This window comes from Balaenoptera ricei, chromosome 19 (genome assembly GCF_028023285.1).
Source record: "Balaenoptera ricei isolate mBalRic1 chromosome 19, mBalRic1.hap2, whole genome shotgun sequence".
Lineage (NCBI taxonomy): Eukaryota > Metazoa > Chordata > Mammalia > Artiodactyla > Balaenopteridae > Balaenoptera > Balaenoptera ricei.
This window is the reverse complement of record NC_082657.1, coordinates 13,369,319-13,377,671: the sequence shown is the minus strand read 5'-3', so window position 1 is coordinate 13,377,671 and position 8,353 is coordinate 13,369,319.

Genomic DNA, 8,353 nt, shown 5'->3' with positions numbered 1-8,353 from the left:
CCCCGTTACACTCTTTTATAATGCTTAGGATCAGAGCAACTCCCAGAAGATGCCAGGATATCCCCCTGTTGCCACACTTATGCTAATGATAATAAAATCTTCCTAGTATGAACCAGGACTTGGTTCTTGCTCATAGGGAAGACATCAAGGGCAGATTTGGCACAAAGGGAAAGTTGTCCCAGGTATGGAATGAGGAGTGTGGTTTGGGAAGGGCCCAGGTGGCCAAAATCTTAAGTGCTGTCCCTGAAATAGAGACAGAGTGAGAGTGTCTCAGGATGTTATGAAGAAGATGGACGGGTTTGGGGACGTGTAAGGAAGGGATACAACTTTGTATGTGAGCTTCTTTTCACTTGTTTATTCACCCACAAATAATTATTGGACCCATGTATTAGTCAGGGTTCTCTAGAGAAACAAAACCAATAGGGTGTGAGTGTATGTGTTTATACATGTGTGTACACACACATAATAATTATATATATAAAGAGATTTTTTATAAGGAATTGGTTTACATGATTATGGAGGCTGACAAGACCCAAGATCTTCAGGGTGAGTCAGAAAGCTGAAGAACCAGAAGAGTCAATGATGTAGTTCCAGGGAATTCCCTGGCGGTCCAATGGTTAGGAATCCTCGCTTTCACTGCCGAGGGCGTGGGTTCAATCACCTGGTCCCGCAAGCCGCTCAGTGCTGCCAAAAATAAATAAATAATGTAGTTCCAGTCTGAAGTCATGAGGCCCAGGAAGAGGCAATGTTTCAGTTCCATTCTGAAGGCAGGAAAAATCCTCCCTGATTTTTGCCTAGCTGATCTAGGCAAGGTCAGCTTTTTTGTTCTCTTCAGGTCTTCAGGTGACTGGATGAAGTCCACCCACATTAGGGAGGGCAATCTGCCTTACTCAAGCCACCAGTTCAAATGTTAATCTCATCCAGAAACATTCTCACAGACGCACTGAGAATAATATGTAACCAGAGTACCTTGGCACCCCATGGCCCAGTCAAGTTGACACTTAAATTTAACCATTACTGCCTCTTACACTAATATACCTTTATACACACCAGATATTCCAGTATGAAGCCTGTGTGATGCTGAGAGGACCAGAGAATGATGTTATTGGCAAAGGGAACTTGATACTGATGAGTCAAGGATGAAGTCATCCCGGAGGGATGTTTGAACTCAGGAGCTGAATGTCAGACGTTCAGGCAGACATGACTTAAACCCTGGTGCATGGCTTTCCTGGTTTCTGTCTCCTCTCACTTAGGAAGACCTAGAAGCTTTCCGGGGTTATGAAGTGTGACCTAGGAAGCTGGGCCCACATCCTTCCAGACCCCTCCAGACTGAGGTCCTCTGGAGACAGATAAACCACAATCTCTGGATCTGATGAATCCCTAAGTTTCTGGGGACCTTGCATTCCCACAATTTCCCAGACACTCCATACATAAAGGAAACCTGGTTGCTTTTGTCATCTTCAGGCCCTCTGAGCATTCTTCCCTATTTCTGTACCTTGGGAATAAACCATCTGTAAAGGAAATTAAGAAACCAATTCTTTGAGAATAGCATAAAAAAGAATACAATCCTTAGGCATAAATCTAACCAAGGAGGTGCAAGACTTCTACATTGAAAATGACAAAACACCCTTGAAAGAAATTACAGACGACCGACCTCAATAAACGAAAAGACATTCCATCTTCATGGAGTGGAAGACTTAATGTTGTTAATGTTATTAATAATTATAAATATTGTTAAGGTAGCAATACTTTCCAATGCAATTTGAAGATTCAGTGCAATCCCTATCAAAATGCCAATGGCCTTTTTTTTTTTTTCAGAAATGGAAAAGCTGATCCTAAAATTCATATGGAAGTGAAAGGCAAACCAAAGGGCCAAAATAATCTGAAGAAAGAACAAAATAAAAGATTCAAACAACTCAATTTCAAAACTTACTACAAAGTTACGCTAAGGGCTCTAAGGAAGAAGAACAGATGGGTAATATACGCAGAGAGATGGAAATTCTAAGAAAGAATAAAAAAGAAATGCTAGAGACTAAAAAAACTTACATAAATGAAGAATGCATTTGATGAGCCCATTAGTAGATTAGATATAGCTAAGAAGGAATCCCTGAGCTAGAGGATATGTCAACAGGAACTTCCAAAACTGAAAAACAAAGAGAAAAAGGACTGAAAGAAAGAAAAAACCCAGGACAGAATATCCAAACACTGTGGGACAACTGCAAAAGGTGTAATATATGCTTAATGGGAATACCAGAAGGAGAAGAGAGAAAGGAACAGAAGAAATATTTGAAGTAATAGCGGCTGAGAATTTCCCCAAATTCATGTGAAACACCGAACTACAGATCCAGGAAGCTCAGAGAACACCTAGTGGGATAAATTCCTCCCCCAAACACCCCCAGAACAATAAAACAGAAGTCCTATGTCTAGGCACATCATTTTCATACTACAGAGAATCAAAGATAAAAAATTCTGAAAGAAACCATAGGAAAAAAAACAGCTATAGAGGAGCAAAAATAAGAATTACATCCAACTTCTCCTTAGAAACCATGCAAGCAAGAGGCAAGTGGAGTGAAATATTTAGTGTTGAGAGAAAATTGGTGCAACCACTATGGAAAGCAGTATGGAGTTTTCTCAAAAAAATGAAAATAGAAGTACCATAGGATCCAACAATTCCACTTCTGGGTATTTATTCAAAGGAAATGAAAAGTGTAACTGGAAAAGATACGTAGCAGTCCCCCTTAGCAACAGGGGTTATGTTCCAAGATCCCCAGTGGATGCCTGAAACCCTGGATAGTACCAAATCCTATATATAGAGTTGACCCTTGAGCAACTTGGGTGGGGGGCAGGAGGGGTTAGAGGACTGATCCCTTGTGCAGTCAAAAATCTGAGTGTCAAAATGGATTAAAGATCTAAATGTAAGGCCAGACACTATAAAACTCTGAGAGGAAAACATAGGCAGAACACTCTATGACGTACATCACAGCAAGATCCTTTTTGACCCACCTCCTAGAGAAATGGAAATAAAAACAAAAATAAACAAGTGGGGCCTAATGAGACTTAAAAGCTTTTGCACGGCAAAGGAAACCATAAACAAGACAAAAAACAACCCTCAGAATGGGAGAAAATATTTGCAAACAAAGCAACTGACAAAGGATTAATCTCCAAAATATACAAGCAGCTCATGCAGCTCAATATCAAAAAACCCAATCCAAAAATGGGCAGAAGACCTAAATAGACATTTCTCAAAGGAGATATACAGATTGCCAACAAACACATGAAAAGACGCTCAACATCACTAATCATTAGAGAAATGCAAATCCAAACTACAATGAGGTATCACCTCACACCGGTCAGAATGGCCATCATCAAAAAATCTACAAACAATAAATGCTGGAGAGGGTGTGGAGAAAAGGGAACCCTCTTGCACTGTTGGTGGGAATGTAAATTGATACAGCCACTATGGAGAACAGTACGGAGGTTCCTTAAAAAACTGAAAATAGAACTACCATACAACCCAGCAATCCCACTACTGGGCGTATACCCTGAGAAAACCATAATTCAAAAAGAGGCATATACCACAATGTTCATTGCAGCACTACTTCCAATAGCCAGGACAGGGAAGCAACCTAAGTGTCCATCGACAGATGAATGGATAAAGAAGATGTGGCACATGTATACAATGGAATATTACTCAACCATAAAAAGAAACAAAATTGAGTTATTTGTAGTGAGGTGGATGGACCTAGAGTCTGTCATACAGAGTGAAGTAAGAAGGAGAAAAACAAATACCGTATGCTAACACATACATATGGAATCTAAAAAAAAAAGTGGTTCTGATGAACCTAGGGGCAGGATAGGAATAAAGACACAGACGTAGAGAATGGACTTGAGGACACGGGGAGTGGGAAGGGTAAGCTGGGACGAAGTGAGAGTAGCATTGACATATATACACTACCAAATGTAAAATAGATAGCTAGTGGGAAGCAGCTGCATGGCACAGGGAGATCAGCTCAGTGCTTTGTCACCACCTAGAGGGGTGGGATAAGGAGGGTGGGAGGGAGACGCAAGAGGCAGGAGATAAATGGGGATATACGTATGCATATAGCTGATTCACTTTGTTATACAGCAGAAACTAACACAACACTGTAAAGCAATTATACTCCAATAAAGGTGTTAAAAAAAAAAGAAACATCAGTAATAAAAGTAAAAAAAAAAATCTGAGTGTAACTTTACAGTGCGCACTCTGTACCCGTGGTTCTGTGTCCACAGTTCCCCATCCTCAGATTCAACCAGCTGAGGATTATGTAGCACTGTTGTATGTATTTATTGAAAAAAATCCACATATAAGTGGACCCACGCAGTTCAAACCTGTGTTGTTGAAGGGTCAGCAGTACCATTTTTTCCCTGTATAGTTGTCCCTCAGTATCTGAGGGTTCCACATTCATGGGTTCAACCAACCATGGATCAAAAATATTTGAAAAAAAATTTTTCAGAAAGTTCCAAAAAGCAAAACTTGAATTTGCTGCATGCTGGCAGTTATTTACATGGCATTTACAACGATTTGCATAGCATTTACATTGTCTATGGGAGGATTACATAGGTTTTATGCCAATACTACACCGTTTTATATAAGGAACTTGAACACCCATGGATTTTGGTATCCATGGGGTCCCTGGCACCAGTCCTTCCCACCCCCCCCGCCCTGACTTGGGTGCCGAGAGACAACTGCACCCCATAAATGGATACTCCACACAGCTATGCAAGTAGCATACGTTGAAGCAGCAGGCAAAATTTGTCTAAGGCACTCGCTGTTTATCAATTACTTCCCTCTGCCCCCACCCTACAGCAAAAATACTGCCACTCCTTATATGTCCCATAAAGAGGAGTGTGATATTTTGTGACTATGAAAAAGAATATATATATATAAAACTGAATCACTTTGCTGTACACCCGAAACTAACACATAATATATAATATCAGATAAAATAAGACTTCAGAGCAAAGATTATAAGAGACAAAGAAGTTCATTTCGTAATGATAGGGGGTTAATTAACCAAAATGACTTGATTAATAATCCTAAACATTTTTTTAAATCAAAAAACAGAGCTTCACACTACATGAAACATTCCAGGGGCTGGGATGGGGGGAGTGAAAGGTAACTGCTTCATGTGTATGGGGTGATGAAAATGCTTCAGAAGTAGACAAAAGAAGGTTGTACAACATTGTAAACAGGCTAAATGCCACAAGGTTGTTCATTTTAAAATGGTTCATCTTAATGTGATGTGAATTTCACCTAAATAAAAATAATTTTAACACAAAAAGCAAAATCTGATAGAACTGCAAAGAGAAATAGAGAAATCTACATTATAGTCAGAAATTTCAATTCCCCTCAATAATTGATAAAAACAAGCAGGCAGAAAATCAGCAAGGATATAGTAGACTTAAACATCACTATCAGTCAAATTCACCTGATTCACATTTATAGAGCACTCCATCTAACGATAGCAGAATATACATTTTTCTCAACCACACACAGAACATTTACCAAGATAGACTATATCCCTGACCATAAACAAGTCCCAATAAATTCAAAAGAATTCAAATCATACAAATATATTCCCAGACCACAACTAAATCTGACTGTGTCAATATTATACCATCTTAAGTACTGTAGGTTTTATAAAGTCTTGGCAACCAGTTAAGCCAAGACTTCCTCCTACCTTGTTTTTTCTTACTGAAGTCATTGCTTTTTAATTTAGAATTATCAGCCACCTCCACACTATGGTAATTCACACTCCTCTTTTTTTTTTTTTTAATTGAAGTATAGTTGATTTACAATGTTGTATTAGTTTCAGGTGTACAGCAAAGTGATTTGGTTATACATATGTATGTATATATCTATAGTCTTTAAAAAAATTCTTTTCCATTATTGTTTATTACAAGATATTGAATATAGTTCCCTGTGCTATACAGTAAATCCTTGTTCTTTATTTTGTATGTTGTAGTGTGCATCTGTTAATCCCATACACCCAATTTAGCCCTCTCCCACTTCCCCTTTGGTAACCATAAGTTTGTTTTCTATATCTGTGAGTCTAATTCTGTTTTGTAAATAAGTTCATTTGTACTATTTTTTAGATTCCACATATAAGTGATATCATATCACATTTGTCTTAGGCTTACTTTGCTTAGTATGATAATATCTAGGTCCGTCCATGTTGCTGCAAATGGCATTATTCCATTCTTTTTATGCCTGGGTAATATTCCATTGTGTGTGAATGCATATATACATATATGTATATTTATATATGACATTGTCTTTATCCATTAATCTGTTGATGGACACTCAGGTTGCTTCCATGTCTTGGCTATTGTTAAGTAGTGCTGCTGTGAACATTGGGGTGCATGTATCTTTTCAAATTAGAGCTTTCATATTTTCTGGATATTTGCCCAGAAGTGGGATTGTTGGATAATATGGTACCTCTATTTTCAGTCTTTTAAGGAACCTGCATACTGTTTTCCATAGTGGCTGCACCAATTTATACTCCACTAACAGTGTAGGAGGGTTCCCTTTTTTCCACACCCTCTCTAGCATTTATTATTTGTAGACTTTTTGATAATGGCCATTCTGACTAGTGTGAGGTAATACCTCATTGTAGTTTTTTTTTTTTTTTTTTTTTTTTTTAATTTATTTCTGGCTGTGTTGGGTCTTTGTTGCTGCGCTCCGGCTTTCTCTCGTGGCGAGCGGGGGCTACTCTTTGCTGCGGTGCACAGGCTTCTCATTGTGGTGGCTTCTCTTGTTGAGGAGCACGGGCTCTCGGTGCATGGGCTTCAGTAGTTGTAGCACGTGAGCTCAGTAGTTATGGCTCGCAGGCTCTAGAGCACAGGCTCAGTAGTTGTGGCGCACGGGCTTAGTTGTTCTGCAGCATGTGGGATCTTCCCGGACCAGGGCTCAAACCTGTGTCCCCTGCATTGGCAGGCGGATTTTTAACCACTGCGCCACTAGAGAAGCCCTCATTGTAGTTTTGATTTGTATTTCTCTACTAATCAGAGATGTTGAGCATATTTTCATGTGCCTGTTGGCCATCTGTATGTCTTCTTTGGAGAAATGTCTATTTAGGTCTTCTGCCTTTTTTTTTTTTTTTTTTTTTGACTGGGTTGTTTGTTCTGCTATTGAGTTGTGTGAGCTGTTTGTATATTTTGGAGATTAAGCCCTTGCCGGTTGCATCATTTGCAAATATTTTCTCCCAGTCCATAGGTTGTCTTTTCATTTTGTTTATGGTTTCCTTTGCTGTGCAAAAGCTTGTAAGTTTGACTAGGTCCCATTTGTTTATTTTTGCTTTTATTTCTATTGCCTTGGGAGAATGACCTAAGAAAATATTGCTACAATTTATGTCAGAATGTTTTGCCTATGTTCTTTTCTAGGAGTTCTACGGTGTAATGTCTTATATTTAAGTTTTTAAGCCATTTTGAGTTTATTTTTGTGTATGGTGTGAGGGAGTGTTCTAACTTCATTGCTTTACATGTAGCTGTCCAGCTTTCCCAACACCACTTGCTGAAGAGACTATCTTTTCTCCATTGTATAGTCTTGCCTTTTTGTCATGGATTAATTGACTATAGGTGTGTGGGTTTTCAATCCTTTATTTATATCAGTATGGACTCATGGATATATATTTTACAATTTGAATTATAATCCAGTTTTATAATCCAGACTTTATTTTTGTTGTTCAAATTGTTACAGCTTTGGCCATTGGGAGCTCTTTCAATTGACTCCTATGTCCCTTTGACCTACCCCCATCATTGTGGGGTTTTGTTTTGTTTTTGAGGACATCCTTAATTTCTGGAACTACAAGATGTTCCAGGCTTATCTTACATATTTCCTGCTTTAGTCCCAGAATTATCCATTTTTCCAAGGAACCCTGGTTCTTTATTGTAGAATGGCATTAGCAACCAAGATCTGGGCTGTAGGTATGACTATTACTGAGCCGATAGAGCAAGGAAATATGCACGTGTACACTTAACTATATACACGTATCTATAAATATTTATATATGTAAGCATCTATATCTATATTAAGCCAGGCAAGAGATAGTACTGATATCTCCGACTCTAACGCATTACCCAGCTCATGATTCTAGCCTCCTCTTCTTGCTTATCTGTAACTCTCACTCCAGCAGTGAGAAATCTGGCTCCCACCATCCACTATTAAGTTAGGTGTTCAATTCCAGTATACATGGATAGTAGTGTCACGATAGTGATAATATCCTTTTACTTTTTACCTATTTGTGCATTTATATTTAAAGTGTGTTTCTTATAGTTAGCATATAGTTGGGTCTTGCTTTTTTTCTTTAAACCC